The sequence below is a fragment of the Tachyglossus aculeatus genome, chromosome 11 (assembly GCF_015852505.1).
Source record: "Tachyglossus aculeatus isolate mTacAcu1 chromosome 11, mTacAcu1.pri, whole genome shotgun sequence".
Lineage (NCBI taxonomy): Eukaryota > Metazoa > Chordata > Mammalia > Monotremata > Tachyglossidae > Tachyglossus > Tachyglossus aculeatus.
The window spans coordinates 70,910,858-70,932,229 of NC_052076.1; the positions used below are offsets into that span (position 1 = coordinate 70,910,858).

The 21,372-nt window shown below is 42.2% G+C and overlaps 1 non-coding gene across 1 annotated transcript; it reads right to left on the reverse strand.

Moving 5' to 3' along the window:
* Positions 1–18,453: 18,453 nt before the first annotated feature.
* TRNAR-CCU lies at positions 18,454–18,524 on the reverse strand. Its single transcript has one exon. It is a non-coding gene; the product is annotated as a tRNA-Arg (tRNA).
* Positions 18,525–21,372: the final 2,848 nt, after the last annotated feature.

Sequence of the window (21,372 nt, forward strand, 5' to 3'; positions counted from 1 at the left end):
ATTTGAACCCATGACCTCTGACTCCAAAGCCCATGCTCTTTCCACTGAACCACACTGCTTCTCCAATGGAGAAGTCTAATAGAAAGACTTAGTGCTGAGAACAGTGCTTTGCACATAGTAAGCGCTTACTACAACTACAACTATTACTACTGGTTATCTTGAGAAGCAGTACAGTCTAATAGAAAGACTTAGCACTTAGAACAGTGCTTTGCACATAGTAAGCACTTACTACTACTACTACAACTATTACTACTGGTTATCTTGAGAAGCAGTGCAGTCTATAATAATAATAATGGTACTTAAGCGCTTACTATGTGCAAAGCACTGTTCTATGCACTGGGGAGGTTACAGGGTGATCAGGTTGTCCCACGGGGGGCTCACAGTCTTCATCCCCATTTTCCAGATGAGGTAACTGAGGCACAGATAAGTTAAGTGACTTGCCCAAAGTCACACAGCTGACAGTTGGCAGAGGTGGGATCTGAACCCATGACCTCTGACTCCAAAGCCCATGCTCTTTCCAGTGAGCCACAATGCTTCTCCAATGGAGAAGTCTAATAGAAAGACAGCGCTTAGAACAGTGCTTTGCACATATTAAGCATTTACTACTACTGCTACAACTATTACTACTGGTTATCTTGAGAAGCAGAACAGTCTATAATAATAATGATAATAATAATAATAATAATAATGGTATTTGTTAAGCGCTTACTATGTGCAAAGCACTGTTCTAAGCGCTGGGGAGTTTACAAGGTGATCAGGTTGTCCCACAGGGGGCTCACAGTCTTCATCCCCATTTTCCAGATGAGGTAACTGAGGCACAGATAAGTTAAGTGACTTGCCTAAAGTCACACAGCTGACAGTTGGCGGAGGTGGGATTTGAACCCATGACCTCTGACTCCAAAGCCCATGCTCTTTCCACTGAGCCACACTGCTTCTCCAATGGAGAAGTCTAATAGAAAGACAGTGCTTAGAACAGTCCTTTGCACATAGTAAACACTTACTACAACTATTACTACTGGTTATCTTGAGAAGCAGTACAGTCTAATAGAGAGACCTAGCACTTAGAACAGTGCTTTGCACATAGTAAGCACTTACTACTACTACAACTATTACTACTGGTTATCTTGAGAAGCAGTACAGTCTAATAGAAAGACAGCGCTGAGAACAGTGCTTTGCACACAGTAAGCGCTTAATAAATGCCATTATTATTATTATTATTATTAAAGACCACTGGACTGAGAGTAAGGAGCCATGGGTTCTAAATTTGGTTCCCCCACTTGCCTTCTGGTTAACATTGGGCCACTCAACTTCTTTGTTTTCCCATATGGGAATAAAATACCTTTCTCTCATCCCCATAGGCTGCAAGCTCTGGGTAGGGAAGTAACTGTGATATGATTATTGTATCTAGCCCAGCTTTTAACACAGGATTTGACATGTAGTAAGCACTTATCAAATAGTTTGTTATTATTTTCATTATTATAGCATTATCAGCATGGCTTAGTGGAAAGAGCACAGGCTTGGGGGTCAAAAAGTCATGGGTTCTAATCCCGCCTCCACCATGGATCAGCTGTGTGACTTTGGGTGAGTCACTTGACTTCTCTGTGCCTCATCTGTAAAATGGGGATTAAGTGTGTGAGCCCCACATGGGACAGTCTGATTACTTTGTATCTACCCTAGTGGTTAGAACAGTGCTTGGCACATAGTATACACTTAACAAATACCAATATTATTATTGTTATTATTATTATATTTTGACTCCAGCATTTAGTACAGTGCTTGATATATAGGTAATACTTAATAAATATTATTATTCTGGTAAGCACTTAAATACCATCATTAGTATTATTATTGTTGTTGTTGTTGTTATTGCTATTATTGATTTTTGTTGGTCTTGATTCCAGATAAAACAATCCTCAGGAGCCAGGGCTATGATTTGTGTTTCTCTAGGCTTCCTAAAATAGGATTCTGCACACAGTGCTTGCTGAGCTAGTTTGGGAGTCAAGCAATTATTCAATCAATCAATGGTATTTATTGAAACCTTACTGTGTATACAGCACTGTACTAATTGCTTGGGACAGTATACCACAACAGAGTTGTATACACAACATGATCCCTGCTCCTAAGGATCTTACAATTCTGTCTCTGTCAGTGGCAATGAAGGACACTTGGAGGAAGAATGTGATGGCTGACCTCTTTGGACACCATGGTTAGAGATGGGCCTTGTAATATCCCAGACATTTCCCTGGAATAAAAATAATGATGGTATTTGCTGAACACTTACTATGTGTCAAGCACTGCTCTAAACTCTGGTTGGAAACGGTCCTTGTCCCACATGGGGCTCACAGTCTTAATCCCCATTTTACAGGTGAGGTAACTGAGGCACAGAGAAATTAAGCGACTTGCCCAAGGTCAAACAGCAGAAAAGTGGCAAAGCCAGATTATAACCCAGGTCCTTCTGATTCCCAGGCCCATGCTTTGTCTACTAGGCCATGGTGCTTTCCCATAAGAAATAGAGGGAGGGTCAGCTTCTATGTTCAAAGTTGACACTACTGATAACAAGAGCCTCTCGGTGCTTGCAGGTTTGGCCATAAAGATGATTCCAGAGGAATATACAAGGCAGAAAAAAAGCCCATTATTGTCTCAGTACAATAGTTCAGCGGTCCCACTGTCTTCAAAATAGCAACACCTAACATCTAACCTCCCTAACTCTTCCCTCTGTCCCTAATTTTCCTTCTAGCAACCCATTCTGCCCCTCTTGCCCAAGAATTGATCCAAATGCCTCTTGAACCTACTGCTATTTTGGGGCTCCACACTGAGTACAGGGAGGATTCTACCAATCTGCAAGACCTGGAAAAGCTCTAACCACTCCATCAAACCATCTGCCTCGTCTCACTTGGAAATAAATCTTTCCAACTCAAACTCCGGCTTTTCTGAGAAAATCTAATCTGACCAGAGAGGAACAGACTTTAGCAGATGAACAGACTGCTCTAGTACTCCCCAATCATGTGCTGAAACTTCCAGTGAAAATGAATAATTTGCTGGTGGAGAGGGGATGCAAACCCAACTCACTTGTAAAACACTTTGAATCCTCCCAAGGACACATGCATTCAGGCTCACCAGGCTAAACGCTGGCTGAGATTCTAATGGCATCCCTAAAAGGCATATTTCTAATGCCAGAACACAGGTAGAGGCTCAATATTCTCAGGCAAAACTATGAGAAATCTGAAATTTCACCCAACTCCTCTTTAATTCCCATTCCCTTCCTGTATACCTCCTCTTTCTTCATTGCTGATTATGGAGATAACTGTGCCTGAATAATATCTTTCCACTTTATAATCAGACAACTACCACTTACTCTGATAACCTGAGCCTCTCTAAGTGTGATTTTGCCTTCAGAAGACTCAGACTGAGTTTGGCCTATTTTTTTAGTAAGCAAATTGCCACCCACTCTGAGGCAGGCCTCTGACTAGAACAAATGCTAAAGAGAGACAGGTTGCTACAGGCTGAGGCCAACTTAGTCAAGGTGAGCCTGAATGACGATTCTGAAAGCCGCTCCGGGGACCTGAGGATAGTTCCAAATTACTTTTCACATGGGGGAAGAAATCTCCGTGCATGTCTTTCCTCTCACTTCTATTGCTCGGTAGTCTTTGTTAATCAGGCACATCAGCTGCATAAATAAATGAATAGAATTCTGTACCTCTAGGAGACAGTGGTAACATTTGAATAGTAAGTATGTTAAGGTGTACATTACTGACTGTCAGATGCTAACTTGTGAGAAACATATCAGTGCATCAGAGGGAGACTAGATATTATATTCTCTTTGTGAAGACCAATTTCAGATGCCTCGGGGACTGTTGCATTTATCCAACCCCACTTTTAGCCTCCATTGTTTCCTCCATTTGAAGATCTACACGATCTTTATGTTGGTAATCACTTGAAGATTTTCAATTAAATGTAAAAATGCCAAGTAAATTCATTCTTTCTTGTGATTGTTCTATTGATTTAGCTGAATGTCTGTGCAGCGACTACTGAACCAGAAAAAGCAATCTGTCTAATAGGGGTAACTGATCGTTAGGAAATCACTGGGTTGAAAAGAATGTCAAGAGAAAACAGATATAACCATAGTGGGGTGGCTGGGCCCATCTGTAGATCATATATACATTACTCACATATTTGAATCACCATGTGAGACCCAAGAGCTAAAACAGGGTTTACACAAACCACAACCAAGGCAGAATCACATCACTGGGTCGATCGCAGCAATTTTGCATGATTGAGGATTCAAATTCTTTGTAGTGGGTGAAAGCTTTTTTGTTCCAGATGATCTCAGTTTCTTCCCTTTTACGCTCTGGGTTTGACATAACCCAAAACACTTTGCGCTTCAAGAGCAATTTCTGAAAAATTTAGAAAAACAAGTGGCATTAAAATATAGGGCTAGAATTTTATCAAAAGGCTATTCCTGAGAGCTTTTCTATATTCAAGATAAATGTTGTTTGGGAAAAAAAGATAAAGATAAAGAGCATCTTTCTTAATGCGAACTTCTCTAGTCGAAAGTCAACTGTTGCCCATACACTGAGGGAGCCCTGGACTGAGCCACTGGTGATGACATTAGTGGGTCAGATTCAAGGTCCACCTAGCCCAGAATTCCTACAGTGCTATCAGCAGATGCTTGGAGAATAATGTAATTTTATAACCTTATAACCACTCCTGAATTAAAGATGGACCATAAAATAATTTTAACTTTTCCCTTTAAAAGGCCATCATGGACTTCATAGTCATGTGACTGAATCACTATTTGCACCTTCCAAACTCCTTAATTTTTCCCTCTAAAGCCCTAATTTTCTCTTTAATATCTCACTATGAACCTGCTGCTGTTAGTTTACCCACACCCTTCTTGAGTTTACTGATATTTTCGGCCTCCACCACTTCATGTAGCCGTGAATTCCGTGGGCTCTTAGGAATTTGTGTGAAGCTACACAAAGAAGAGTTACAACTTCTTTCTTCAGTGAATGGAGGCTATCATCCTGCTGTTGTTGAACTACTAGTTATGTGACCCAAGGAGTTCAAAGCCCTACAAAAGACAAAACTTCTCCAAGAGACCTTCCTGACTAACTCCTCTTTTCACCACCCATTTCACCCTCCCCTCTGCATCATCTATTCACTTGGGTCTGTACCCCTTTAAGCAATTTGGTACTCACCGAACCCCAGCCCAGAGCACATACTATGATGCATCCCCTTAATGTTCATCTCTGTTACTAGACTGTAAGCTCCTTGGTGGTAGGGATCATATCTACCAATTCTATTCTAATAATAATAATAATAATGGCATTTATTAAGCGCTTACTATGTGCAAAGCACTGTTCTAAGTGCTGGGGAGGATACAAGGTGATCAGGTTGTCCCACATGGAGCTCACAGTTTTAATCCCCCTTTTACAGATGAGGTAACTGAGGCCCAGAGAAGTTAAGTGACTTGCCCAAAGTCACACAGCTGACAATTGGTGGAGCCAGAATTTGAACCCATGACCTCTGACTCCAAAGCCCAGGCTCTTTCCACTGAGCCACGCTGCTTCTCCCAAAGACTTAGTAAAATATTCCACCCACATTGATTGATTGATTGCCCTGCTCTCATCCTGCACGATTTTGTAGATTTCAACCACGACAATGTTTCTTCTCAGTCCTCGCCTTTCTGGATTGAGTATAAGTAATCTGCTTGGTATATCGTCATAGAGCTGATCCATTTCCCTGATCTTCTTGGTTGCCCTTCTCTGTGCCTTCTTCCAGTCTATTATGTCCTTCTTAAGATGTGATGACCGGAATTTAATGCACTGTGGAGAGTTACAGAGAACAAATAAGCCATAGTCCTTTCCCTGGAGGGATTTATAAATGGGGAATTCACAGGCAGACACAGATACATAAATAAAAAGCACAAATGACCGAAACATAGAACTTGAAAGACACATAAGCAGAAACAACAAAAACTGCCTTTAGGCAAAGCTTAACATCAAATGTAAGTCAGGACTACAAGAAACATGAGAAGTAACATGGCCTAAGTGGAAAGAGCACGGGGCTGGGAACCAGGGGATTGTGTTCAACCTACTGTGTCCAACCTGATTATCCCATACCTACCCGCAGAGCTCGGTATATAGTAAGAGCTTAACAAATACCATTACTACTGTGTAAGATGTCCTGGAAAACAGTTATTTCACCAGCACTGGAACAATCACATGGGATCGGATGACAGCAGGGGATCCAGACATTTCCTGTTCAGGGAGATGAATTGGAAAACCCATAAACAGGGAGGACCAAATGAATGTTTTCCAGACAGGATGAAGCTAAATCTTAATTGCAAACAACAAAGGAATGGCAGAAGAACAAGTCTACCCTCCTAGCATTCAGCAAATTGAAATGTGGTGACTTAATGCGGAGTCATCAAAAAAGATTGGGATACCAAGAGGGAGAAATTCAATCAGCACCAGGCTCTCAGGTCAGTTACAGCAGCAGTGCTAAAAGGGGCAATCAGTACACATACACTAGGTATGAGAGGGACAGTCAAAAAATTGCTCATGTCAGCCACTTTTCCTTTTATTTTTACAGATAAAAATCTCATGATCTCTGAACTCAGGAAGACAGATCAATTCACATGTAGCCCTGAAATGTATGAGTTTGTGTTTAAGCCTTAAACTATCTGGCTAGAACATTACTAGTGTCGTAATGCTGTACAGTTAGGTTAAGGGGCTGGACAAGCATCAAGTGCTGGTGACCTCAAATCTCCCTTCAAACCAAATAAATTCTGTACAAATCAAGAGGACAATTAATACCTTCTCTTCAAGTGGCAGCTTGCTCGGTCACGTGTTACTTGCCAAATTTTTCAATTAGTGTTCACATTTCTCTGGTGGCCTCTAATTAAACTGCCTCAGGTTCCCTCTCTGCAACTTCATCTCTGTCGTTTGACCCTGGCCCCCCAAGGATGGAAGCCACCAGTGTAATGTACCGGCTCCACCATTTGGCTGTGTGACCTTGGGCAAGTTACTTCACTTCTCTGGGCCTCAGTTACCTAACCTTTAAAATGGGGATTGAGATTGTGAGACCCACATGGGACAGGGACTGTATCCAACCCTATTTGCTATATCCACCCCAGACCTTAGTACAATGCCTGACACACAATAAGCACTGAACACCACAATTATTTTTGTGTTTTGTCTTATTTTGCTCTTATTTATTGCCTTTTCCTCCTGCTAGTAAAGGCATTCGAGTGGGACAATTTCCTTCAAGCCGCTGTTTTGTTTGTTTGGGGATTAGCACAGTGGGCAATAAATCCAAGAGAAAGGAGTTTAAATTTCATCATCTCCATACCCTGCTTTAGACTGTGAGCCCTATGTGGGACAGGGACTGTGTCCAACCTGATTACCTTGTATCTACCCCAGTGCTTAACAGTGTTTGGTCCATAATAAAAATTTAATAAAAATTACTATTGTTATTATTATTATTATCTGGAAGTTCCAATCTACACAGCCAGTGGGTACAGTCATTAGTTGTCAGTGATGCCAAAGTGGAAAGATACTTGTGACTTCGTGACAATGAAACTGAGCCCATTTTATGTTCTCAGAGCAGTGCCATCATCATTTTCATCATCATTAGCATTTATTGAGTGCCTTCTGTGAGCCCTGTTCCAACTCCTATGGCATAAAGAGCACTGTACTGAGCCTTACTGTGGGCAATCCATCACTTAATAGTACTAAATGCTTGGGACAAAACAAAATTGTTAAAATTGTTAAAAGACCTGATCCCTGCCCTCAAGGAGATTATAATCTACAGGAGGAGATATCCAACAGATACTCTAACAGTAGGAGGGGAAAGAGAATGGAAAAAATATATATGAGGATGAGTGGGTGCTTTATATATAGCTATGTATAGCTGTGTTCTGAGTGGTTGCAAGTGTATAACTTCAAGGGTGGCACAGAAGTGAGAAGAAAACTCAATCAGGGAAGGCCTCCTGGAGGAGGTGGGATTTCAGAAAGCCTTGGAAGATGGGGAGAGCTGTGATCTGACAGATACGAAGAGGGATGGAACTCCAGGAACGGGGAAGGGCGTGAGGAAGGGGTTAGAGTTGGATGATGAGGCACAGTGAGAAGGTGGGCTCTAGTGGAACGTAGAGTGCAGGCTGGAGCAAAGTGGGAAAAGAGAATGGGTAAATAAAAGGGAGAGAGCTGATGGAGTTCCCTGAACCCAGTGAACTGGATAGTAAAGTGAAACGTATTTGGCAAGGAGAGAAGTTGGAGGAAGGGAAAGAGTTCCCTACTCCCTCCCTCTGCTTCTCCCCTCTCTCCGCCCCCCCAGCACTTGTGTATATTATGTACATATTACTTCATTATTCTATTTATTTTATTAATGATGTGTATATATCTATAATTCTACTTATTTATATTGATGTTATTGATGCCTATCTGCTTGTTTTATTTTGTTTTGTTGTCTGTCTCCCCACTTCTAGACTGTGAGCCTTTTGTTGGGTAGGGATTGTCTCTGTTGCCGAATTGTACTTTCCAAGCTCTTAGTACTGTGCTCTGCACACAGTAAGTGCTCAATAAATACAACTGAATGAATGTGTAAGGCTGATGGAGTAGTCATGCTGGGTTCTGATGAGCACATGGACCTGAGTGTTAACCATTTGCAAGGAGAGGAAGGACAGAATTTGGTGAGAGATTGAATATGGGAATTGAAAAAGCAAGGAACCAAGGATAACAACAAGGTTGAGCTTTTCTTAAACAGGTAGGATTGTAGTGTTGAGAGCCACTTTTGACTCCAGGAGGAACCAGATATGGCTCAAGAGCCATAGATTTCTGACCCAAGGTCTAATTGTACCTTATTTGATTGGTCCTTTGAGCATTGCTGCTCATTTTGTTTGGCTTGTCCACTTCCCAAACCCCAGCCAAAGAAAAAAAAAACTGCTGCCCTGTAAATTAGAGGATTAGGCTCAGGAAGAGCTAAGAGTGTAGCTAAGAGTGAACTAGTGTAGCTAGAGGAGAGAGCTGGTAACTGAGAAGAATTGTCAGGAATTCCATCAAAAGACTGCAGTTGAAAAATCTATAAATACTCTTCCCTGGAAACTAAGAGGAATAAAATTAGTGTTCAGCTCTCTCGGGAGAATTTAGGGGTAGCCTCAATTAGGAACAGAGGTCTGGATAGGATGACCTCAGTACATCATCAGGCTTATTTCATTATCAGTTTCCTTTTAGCCCTAATTATAGTAGAAGAGAAATATTCCAAATATTTCAATAATACACTATAAACAATCAAAAGACTTGTTCTGTAAAACTTTTATTAGGCTTGACCAGTGGGAATATGAAACCTCTAAATGTAAAAGAGGGAAATTCCTGTAACAGAGAAAACAAAACAGTCTGTGACTACATATATATCTCTGTAGATTATTTAGCTCTCTCTCCATGGGGCTGCCACACTGGGAACCCCTGCCTCCTTTCTATCATGCCATCCAGGGCTTCTGCACCCAACAAATCCTGTGCACAGATTTTAGCAGTGACAGTGCGCAGTTCTACATCTTGTAGAAGGCCTCTAAAGGTCTCCTTAGCACCAGACTTGTAGGACTCCATTTTTTCATGTGGTTTTGTATTTATATTGTTTTATCTTTCCTACTGTGTCTGTCATCAAACCCTTTCCCAGTCTATTTTTTATATTGTGAGCTCTTGGATGACTCAAGACTGTGTATACACTTTCACCTTTGTACATTTTTCCCAGCACTTATTTCAGTGTGCTCCACATGCAGTAAACAGTTAATAACAGCTACAAAAAGTCACAGAAAGAGTTAACAGGTTTTCTCTTTAATAAGCTTTCCCCAATCAGGTTGCTCAATCCTCCAGTTTAAATAGCTGTCAATGGCACCTGCAAATTGATTCATCCCTTGATGAAGCTAAAGATTTTCTGGAAATCCAGAGAGAATCATGTGGTTTAGCATCTGAGATGAGGTGTTGGGTTTTTTTATAATTTACTTTACCTTCCACCTTCTTATTTTGACATCTGTATAAATTTTGAAATAACTCTAACTTTCCCTGAGAGATCAGGATACAAAATGCACAGTTAGAATTTGCTCATTTTAAGTCTGGGTATTGTGGATATTGTGCCTCAGTGAAGTTGACTGAAATCTCTTCAATGTATGGGAATGCATGCTCTCCTATTACCCTTGTTCTAAAATTAAAAAAATAAAAACATTGTTTGGTTTTACGTGCTAAGATATGTGAGCTGGAGCACAACAAAATGAACTGGAGAGATGGCAAATATACAAATCTTTCAGATCAATATTTTTTTTCCTGAAACTTCTGGATAACTGAGTAATCTGAATGATTGTTTGAATTTTCCAGATCATTTAATAAGTGTAGACCAGTCAAACTGTGCTGCAGTGGTGGCCAATTTAGTGAAATCTGTATATTTTCAAAATATATAGGGATCCAATTGAAAATTGGCAAGTTAATAACAAAGAAGGAAAGGAGAAACTGAATTTCCAGAGAATCAAAGAGGATGGTTCATTAACATTTGGCACCACATTAAAGGTGTTTTGCTACAGAGAAGCAAGACCCAAGGGTTTTCTTGAGGGAGAAGAGGTGGAGTCCGAACAATAATAATAATTGCAGTGTTTGTTAAGTGCTCTTTCTGTGCCAAGTACTTACAAGCATTTACTATGTATTAAACAATGGAGTAGCTACAAGATAACGTGGTTGACCACAGTCCTTGTCCTAAATAGGGCTTACAGTCTAAAAGGGACAACAAATATTTAATCATAATTTTACTAATGAGGAAACTGAGGTACAGATAAGTTAAATGACTTGCCCAAGATCATACAGAAGGCAAGTAGCAGAGCTAGGAGTAGAACCCAAATCCTCTGACTCCCAAGTCTGTGCAATTTCCGTGTAAATGAAAGGGGTGGCATTTGCATAAAGGACATTTGTTTGGATTCTGAATGTGTCCAAATATCTTATCAGACCTACCAGTCCCTAGTAGAAAGGGTTGAATTCTGACCCAAAATGGTGTCATATCCCTATGATTGACATCTGTCAATAATATGATGCAATCTGGTGCCAGCCTGGAACCTGCCCCCAGTCCACTCCCATCTCCCACTAATTTGGGGGAGGAAATCATGCCCCAGAGACTCCATCCCTCACCCGTGTTGAAGTGGCCACTCTAACCCCTTCATCTACAGCTCCTCCTGGAGTTCCCCACTCTCTCCTCTTTGTCCCCTGAAGAGGTGGAAGATCTGGGGGAGATGGAGGGGAATGCCCCAGTTTGGCATGATCCCTCCCAAAAAGTGGAGTCAAAGATGTTTCAGTTTTTTCCCTGCCTCCTCTCCATTCTGGGTGGCTACAGTGGCCCAGACAGTGGAGTTGTAATGCAGGCATATAAATAGTGGCAGCAGCCAGGACAACTCTTGGTGTCAGACTGGAAAAACCAACTCCCATCCTTCCTGCAGAGGCCTCTGCATTCCTGCTTCCCGAGGAACCAGGATAACTGCCTCCTTGGTTTTCTTTTTTTTTAAACCCTGTCCCTTCTCTCTGTCCAGGGCAGGTGTGAGGACCCACATAAGGCTCAGCTCTGGGGAAAAGGAGATGCCTTCCCCCAAGTCTGTTCCCAGTGCCTACAATCCACACATGTCCACAGTTGGGGAAACTGTATGCCACAGACTCTGTCCCCTCAGCCCCACTGTGGGGGTCAGATCCAGAAGAAGGGACCCGGGAGCAAAATGAAAGACATAATCAAAAGGAGGGTAGAATCCTATTAATAATTGAAAATGCAAGAAGAGCAGCAGTTAAGTGTTCTTAAATTATCTTCCTCACTCACCTTTCCTCCACACATTGCACCTTCAACTCACTTCAGAGTCGCTTCCCATCTGCATGAAGGACGGAGGTCTCATAATCTGCCTGGGTCCCTTCCTCCAGAATAACATGGAAAGTCCCGCCTCCCTCTTACCTAGTACTACCTCCAAATCACAAGATTGGATGACTTCGTAATTAAAACTATGAAGGCAATCGATCAGTCTACGATGTGAAGAGCTTGTTTAACTGATCACCTTGATGGGTTTCACATGATCAACAGGTCCTGGAACCAAATACACCTGTTATAGAACCCTCTTTCCACCAGGTCATGCTGCTCCTCTTTTCATTTTCTTCTTTGGTCCCGGGAGAGTATGAGTTAATATAATTTGGGGTTTCCTGGTATCAATCCTAATTTAATTTCTTCCAACAACCCACTGTTGGGAAGAAATGTGGCCGAGTGAAAAGAGCACAGGCCTGGGAATCAGAAGCCCTGGGTTGTAATCCTGGCTCTGCCATTTGTCTGTTGTATGACCATGGTCAAGTCATTTAACTTCTCTGTGCCTCTGTTTTCTCATCTGTAAAATGGGCATTCAGTACATGTTTTCCCTCCTGCTTAGACTGTGAGCCTCATGAGAGACTGGGACTGTGTCAGACCTGAGTATCGTCTATCTACACCAAGGCTTAGTACAGCACTGGGCATATATGAGTGCTTTACAAATACCATCATTGTTGTTGTGGTAGTGGTGATTGTAGTGTTTTCTCCCGAGCATTTGGTACAGTGCTCTGCACTCAGTAAACACTTGATAAATACCACTGATTGATTTTTAATTGAATCTCCAATTGAAGTAATATTTGTTATCAGATAGTTTAAATCATAGTTTTAGAGTTCTTCAAATGACTCCAGTAGGTTTGCCTTTTGGATTCTGACCAGATTGCACATTCCTGCATTCCTTTTGATAGGCTGGTCCTTTGGCTTCTCAGTTATGTTTTAGTAAGAGGCATAGCATTTATTGAGTACCCACTTGGTATGGCAACCTGATTAAGGTGCTTGGAAAATACGGAACAAAGGAGTAATGTTTCCTACCCATAAGGAGGTTGCACTCTGGTGTCTCCTTCTTCATAAAACATTGAGTCTAATAATCAGACCCAAGAATCACAACCCCTGCCCAGAAGTTTAGAGGAACATACAGTATCCATCATTTTGTCTTATTCCAATTGATTCATTATAGTCTTCCTGGATGTATGTATGGGTCTAGTGAGAATAATTGGAAGTGAATGAAGGAAATTGGCTAAGCATTTTAATGAGGACTTAACAATTTAGGTCCCATCAACTCTGAGGAAGACGTTTAAAGTTCTCAATCAATCTCTCTCTGCTCTCCCTTTGGCTCCATCAAACATTCCGATTCTACCTCCCAATTTCCCCCATCCTCTCCATATCAGGATGGGATTCATTCTTCTTTTTGAATTATTTTTAAAGTGCAACCTCCAGCCAAGTACCATCAAGCCAAAATCTAATTCCGTACTGAGTGAATACACTGAGCTACAATCCATGAAGATTCAACATGCTTTGGGAGAGCCACCCCATATCCCATTATGCACTTTTAGGATCAATGGAGACTGTTCCTTAGATTCAGTACCAGGCATTTTCTATTGCTGTTGTCATTTTGTTTTGTTTTGTTTTCGTTTTTCTCCTGAACTCTAAACCACAAAAACAAAACCTGAAAGGGAAATTTATCATTCTGTAGGTCGGTGCTGAAGAAATATAACCACTCTTTTCCTGGTGAGAAAATAAGACAGAAATGTTATGTGAAGATACGCATGTTAATGAAAAGAGAAATGTATTCCATTTAATGCATCTGTACAAGAACCCTGGATGTAAAAGGGAATTAGGATTCAATTGGCTCACAAATAAGCTCTAAGTCTTTATGAGCAGAGCACTGTACTAAGTGATGAGACAGTATACTAGAATAGAGTTGGTAGACATATTCCCTGCCCACAAAGAGCTTACAGTGTAAAGAAAGGAGCTAGGGAGAACATCTTATGATTCTGGTTATAAAGGTCTAATAATAATAATAATGCAACTTGTTAAGGTGCTTACTATATTCCCAGCATTGTTCTAAGCACTGGGATAGATACAGGCTAACCAGGTTGGACACAATCCCTGTCCTACATGGGACTCCCATTCTTATTTCCCATTTTACAGATGCATTAACTGAGGCTCAGAGAAGTTAAGTGACTTGCCTGAGATCACACAGCAGCCACGTGGCGGAGTCAGGATTAGAGCCCAGGTCCTTCTAGCTCCGAGGCCCATGCTGTATCCACTATGCCACGCTGCTTCTCATATAAAGTAGGCTTATATGCCATAATAATTACATTTTTTTAGGTGCAATTGCTAAAGCCAAACAGGTATGTTAAAGCTGATAAGGGAAGTTTTTCCTTCCTTAACTGAACGGCAGAAAAAGCAGGGTTCTGCGGATGCGGCTGTCCATGGGTTCAAAGCATCCTGAGCCGAGTGGAGCTGTTTAAGGTAATACCTGAATAATAATAATAATAATAATAGCATTTATTAAGTGCTTACTATGTACAAAGCACTGTTCTAAGCGCTGGGGAGGTTACAAGGTGATCAGGTTGTTTTACGATGGGGCTCACAGTCTTAATCCCTATTTTACAGATGAGGTAACTGAGGCCCAGAGAAGTTAAGTGACTTGCCCAAAGTAGCACAGCTGACAATTGGCGGAGCCAGGATTTGAACCCATGACCTCTGAATCCAAAGCCCGTGATCTTTCCACTGAGCCTGATCTGAGTTTGAATGGTTGTTTTATGGGTTGTACTTCTCAGTTAACCACTCTGAAATATGTTATTATTCACCTCCATTATGCCTGGATTTTTTTTCCAGGAATCTATATGACCAGGTAAAAATAAAAAACGAACAAAAGCTTCCGATATCATTGTGCCCTGGGCACTCAGACTTAGTCATCATGGAATTCTCTAATGCTGGCAATTTCGTGTTGCACAAAATTGATTGGTACTTACCCTCAAAGTGTATATCCCTAGACAATTTATGCTCAATGATTTAACATAATTATTTGTGCCACAATTTTAACATTTTTGCCTTCCTGACTGTCAATCTGAAATAGCAAAACACACACACACAGAGATACACAAAACAAAAAACACTCTATTCTTCAGAGACAGGATTTTAAAAAAATCAATGTCAAAGCAGTCGCCTTTGTATTTTGTTGTGACAAGACTGAATTTAAACAGCTTGTGAAGTCAAAACAACAGGAGAAATATCAATACACATTAACTTAATCAAGAAGCTTTACTCTGCTATCCTAGTCTAAACTCAGATTTATTCCCCCCATAACTTCCATTCAGCTACAGACATTACGTGATTTCTCCAATCATATTTGCAGAATATACACTGGTCTATTGAAACAAAGCATCGATATCCGCCCTCAGACTTCCTCTCCTCATTTGCTTGAGCATTTATCGCTGCTGTTTCAACAAAACCATTCCCCAGGCAGGCTGCACTCACTTGTTTTGAATTCACACTCTTAAATCTCTTTTATCCGAGAATGGGCCCTCTCCGAGGCCCCGGGTGGTGTTTGAGCTGAAACTTCAATTCCATCTGGCTCAGCTCGACCTGCTTTAAAAAGAAATCTTGATAAAAGGATAAATGTGTTAACCCAAATAAGCTGAATACTGGCTTCACTGAATCCTGGGTGGGTGTACTTTGGATCACTTTGAGACATGCATTCAAGTGAGATATTCATTCATTCATTCAATCTTATTTATTGAGTGCTTACTGTGTGCAGAACACTGTACTAAGTGCTTGTAAAGTACAATTCCAGATAGAATAGAGACAGATAGATAGAAAGGAAGGAAGGAAGGAAAGAAGGAAGGAAGAAAGAGAGAAAGAGAGAAAGAAAAAAGAGTTAACACAAGGGGTCAAGGATGCCAAAAGGAAAAAGGGAATTTATTTGAGCCTGTAAAATGGACTTCGAGCTTCATTCCATTCACCCTAGAACTCTCTTTGTCCCCCTTTCCCTTTTCCCCCTTGCTCTGCCAAGGGAAATTGAAAGAGAAAAATCTGATGAAATTGCTAAATGCCTGTCTTTGAGAACTTGTATTCTTAATAATGATAATAATAATAGTATTTGTTAAGCACTTACTACGTGCCAAGGCACTGCACTAAGCACTGGGATTGATATAAGCTATTTGGGTTGGCACAGTCCCTGTCCCATGTGGGGCTTACAGTCTCAATCCCCACTTTAGAGATGAGGGAACTGAGGCACAGAGAAGTTGTGACTTGCCCCAGGTAACACAGCAGGAACATTGCAGAGCCAGGATTAGAACCCATGACCTTCTGACTCCCAAGCCCATGCTCTATCCTTGCATCATAATGCAAATCGTTCTTCCACTTCTATACATCCCAAACAACTTGGGGCTGGAGAATGTGTTTTCACGGCCAAATATTTCCTTTTTTCTGGATGATCTTTTGACAGTCATTGGCATTGGCCATATATTTAAATTTTAGTTCCTTGGACTCCTTCTCCTATCCACCCAGAAAAGCAACTAATTGCATCTCTTCCTAATAACACATGAGTGGCATCAACTGAGAGTGAAGTGCAGCCTCTCTAACAGCTGCTGATAGGAGATACCTTCCTCTGTTCTTTTCAGCATTCTTAGAAAGGCCTGATCTCTCTGAAGGAAGTGTCCCTTTGAGGAGCACACATTACCACATTTCTATACTGCCAGGGAATTCCAGATAAAACTGGGATCAGATCACTCTGTCTCATTCCTGACAAGATGAAACGTGCCAAACAATCGATCAGTCAGTCAATGGGCAGTATTTACTGAGTACCCAATGAGTGGAAATCTCTGCCCTCATTGCTCGGCAGAGTGCAACAGAAACAAGGGACTCATTCCAATGACATCTCCCTGTATCCATGAAACTGCGGACTGCATCTGAATTCCAGTCATTATACCAATTCAATCCTTATAATAACAATGTTATCATGATTCTCTGGCTGTCTCAAGTAACTGCCACCTCTCTTAACTAGTTCCTTGTTCAGGATGCTGAACAAGGGCCCTCCAAAATTGATGATGATGGATTCTTCCATTGTAAACAATAGAAGAGTCTTGAGGAGCCATCAGGATGAAGATATTTGGCCCAAGAACCTGCATGAAGGAATTGATTGTAGTGTTAGTGGTTTGTACAGTGCCACTTGCCCTCTTCTACTCTTCCTAACCCTGGCTAGGTGCAGCCCATTGTGAAGAGCATTCAAGAATTTACAGACTCATTCATTTGTGGTGAAAGTTGTGCTGTCATACCCTTGAACAGTCAATCAATCAATCAATCATATGGACTTAGTGCTTACGGTGTGCAGAACACTGTACTAAGTGCTTGGGAAAGTACAACACAACAGAGTTGGTAAACACATCCCCTGCTCACAAGTTTACAGTCTAGGGAGGGATACAGAGACTAATATGAGGAAATAAATTATAGCTATGTACATAATTGGTGTGGGGCTGAGGGTAGGGTGAACACAAGTGCCCCAAAGGAACAGGAAGCAGTGTGGCTCAGTGGAAAGAGCACGGAATTGGGAGTCAGAGGTCATGGGTTCTAATCCCAGCTCCACCACAAGTCTGCTGTGTGACCTAGGGCAAGTCACTTCACTTCTCTGAGCCTCAGTTATCTCATCTGTGGAATGGGGATTAAAACTGTGAGCCCCACATCGGACAACCTGATCACCTTGTTTCCTCCCAGCACTTAGAACAGTGCTTTGCACATAGTAAGCGCTTAACAAATGCCATCACTATTATTATTATTATTACAGATCCAAGTGCATAGACACAGCAGAAGGGAGAGGGAGGAGGGGAAAGAGGGATTGATTGGAGAAAGTTTCTTGGAGGAGATGTGAGCTACTAAGGATTTGAAGGCAGGGAGAGTGGTGGTTTTGTGTATATGGAGGGGGAGGGAGTTCCAGACCAGAGGGAAGACATGGGAAAATGGTCGGTGGTGAGAAAGATGAGATCGGGGCACAGTGAGCAAGCGGTCCTTAGAGGAGTGATGTATACAGGCTGGGCAGTAGTAGATCAGTAAGGTAAGATAGGAGGGGGCAAGGTAACTGAGTGCTTTAAAGCAGATAGTAAAGAGTTTTTGTTCCCTGTGGTGGTGGATGGGCAACCACCGGAGGTTCTTGAGGAGTTGGGAGAAGTGGACAGTTTTTTTTAAGAAAAATGATCCAAGCAGCAGAGTGAAGTAAGTACTGGAGTTGGGGGGATAGGAGGCAGGGAGATCAGCGAGAAGGCAGATAGAGTGGTCAAGGATCTAGGTTCTAATCCCTGCTCTTCCAATTACATGCTGTTTGACCCTGCGCAAGTCACTTAATTTCTCTGTGTCTCAGTTTCCTCATCAGTAAAATGGGGATTGAATGCCTGTTCTCCCTCCAACTTAAACTGTGAGCCCCATTTGGGACAGGGACTGTGTCCCACCTGATTAACATATCTATCCCAGTGCTTAGAATAGTGCTTGACACAGAAAGTGCTTAGCAAATAATAATAATAACAATGGCATTTATTAAGTGCTTACTATGTGCAAAGCACTGTTCTAAGCACTGGAAAATCTGCGTGCATTGTCTGGGAATCGAACCCAGGTCTCCCACGTAGGAGGCGAGAATTCTACCACTGAACCACAAATGCCCCCTATATATAATAATAATAATAAATACTAAATAAAATAATGTTCTACAGTACTGTGGTTAGAAGAGCAGAGTTTTAGACTTCTCCCAGAATAGAGTCGAAAAGTGATGACCATAGCTGCAGCCTCCCTTATGTTCTAATAATAATAATGATGGCATTTGATAAGTGCTCACTATGTGTGAAGCACGGTTCTAAGCTCTGGGCGGGGGATACAAGGCAATCAGGTTGTCCCACATGGAGCTCACAGTCTTAATCTCCATTTTACAGATGAGGGAACTGAGGCACAGAGAAGTTAAGTGACTTGCTCCAAGTCACACAGCTGACAAGTGGCAGAGCTGGGCTTAGAACCTATGACCTCTGGCTCCCAAGCCTGGGCTCTTTCCACTGAGCCAATGTGCCTCTCCACATTTTAAGGTGGTGCCTTGCTGCCACTGCTTCTGTCCTTCCCACTGACACAGCATGAGGCAAGTTGGGAAGGAGACCCCAGGATAGCGTAGTTTGGGGGTGGTGCAAGGCGGTGAGGGATACTGGCTTAGGGGCCCAGAGATCTGGTAATTTGGGAGGCCAAGTGCTGCTGTTGCTACTGAGAGGGAGAAAGACAGGTTGGGACAGAGGCCCTGGGTGATGTGGAGTGGGGGCAGTACATGTTGCCAGCTAAGGGGCTTGGCTGTGAGACCGTTGTTGGATAGGGACTGTCTCTATATGTTGCCGACTTCCACTTCCCAAGCACTTAGTACAGTGCTCTGCACACAGTAAGCGCTCAATAAATACGATTGAATGAATGAAGTCTAGTAGTTTGGGGGCCCAGCTACGCTCTGTCACAGTCCTGTGGGTCCACCTCTCTTCCCTCAACCCCTCAGCTCTGTGCCCACCAGCTGGGCTGGACTAACCCATGGGAGGATTGACGTGAAGGTGGTAATAATAGTAATAATAATAATGGCATTTGTTAAGTGCTTACTATATGCAAAGCCCTGTTCTAAGCGCTGGGGAGGATACAAGGTGATTAGGTTGTCCCATGTGGGGCTCACAGTCTTAAGATGAGGGAACTGAGGCACAGAGAAGTGAAGTGACTTGCCCAAAGTCACACAGCTGACAATTGGAGCCAGAATTTGAATCCATGACCTCTGACTCCCAAGTCCGGGCTCTTTCCACTGAGCCACACTGCTTCTCAGTAGGTGGTAGACACATTAGCCTCTGGCTCATCTTTATTTCAGGGAAATCTGACCGTGGGCCTAGATGGGTGTTCTCTGAACCGGGCAGATGCCAGCCTGAGCAGGAGGGGACGGCCCTATCAGCTCCTTATCTTTGAGAAGCAGCATGGTATAGAGGACAGAGCACAGGCCTGGGAATCAGAAGGACCTGTTTTCTAATCCCGGCTTCACCACCTGTATGCTGTGTGACCTTGGGCAACTCACTTCACTTTTCTGGGCCTCAGTTCCCTCATTTGTAAAATGGGGATTGAGAATGTGAGCCCCATGTGGGACGGGGCCTGTGCCCAACTCAATTTTCTTGTATCCACCCCAGCACTTAGTACAGTGCCTGGCACACAGTAGGTGCTTAACAAATATCATAATCATCACCATCATGACATGAGATGCTATATGATGATGTCATCCCAGGAGCGGGGAGAACTCCGGTACCCTAAGGGTCCCCAGGGCTGAGCAGCATTGCCCAGCTGGGACCTGAGCTGCCCTTGGGGGTAAGGACAGATGTGTTGAGAAAGGAAAATTTTCCCTTCTACTTCCACTCCAGCACTTCCTCTTCACCTAAGAACTTGAGCTTTCCTCCAGTTTAGACTGTGAGGCCCATGTGTTGCACGATTATCTTTCATCTACCCCAGATAGTAGTATAATGTTTGGTACATAGTAAGTGCACAACAAATATTATTATTGTTGTTATTATTATTATTATTATTATTATCATTTTTATTGTTGTTGAGCATTCCAATGCCCCTGTTTATGCACATATCTTCACACTCTACTTTTCTCCAACCTGAAAATGATTTTAGTTTCTGTCTCCCTCCCTAGACTGAGAGCTCCTTGAGGACAGGGATCAGTTGCTAGCTCTATTATATTCTCCCAAGAGTTTTGCACTCAGTATATGCTATAGGTTGGTTGATTGACTGATTGATTCAAGGCTTTCTGTCAGCTTGACCCCTTGTGCCTATTTGCTATCTTCGTCCACTACGTAGATTTACTCTATGTTGCTTTCAAGCAAACTTCCTCTCTGTTTCTCACACTTGTCTCTTCCACCTACTGCTATGGAAATAAATCTCATCCTGATTTTACCACTGGTCTACTGTGTGACGCTGTGCCTCACTTTCCTCATCTGTAAAATAGGGATTAAAGTATATACTCTTCCTCTCTTTTACAATGTTAGTCCCACAGGGAACAGGGACAGGGTCCCATGTGATTATCTTGTCTCTACCCCAGTGCTGGGCACACAATAAGTGCTTAATTAAACATCACCATCATCATCAGCTCTCTTGTACTTATGTTTTGTTTTTCATTTGTTACTCACTTATTCACTTTTGTCTGTAATTTCTCCCTAGAGCCTCATTCTTACCTAGGATATATTGATGAGCCTATGGCTACTACCTCCCCTATTAGATCGTAAACTCCTCAAAGGTAAGGATTCTAGGGAAACCTACTCTTTTATAAGTTTCCCAAGTGCCTAGTCAAGGACTATGAGAACATCTGGCACTCAGTGGATACTGTCAATGATGATGATGGGCTCAAAGACCTGACCAAAGTAATAGAATGTGAGAGGATTCATGCCAAGTCCTGAATGCAGGCCTGCAGCCTGCACAGCCAGGATTTTCTCATTAAGTTGTGATGCCTCTTGGCTC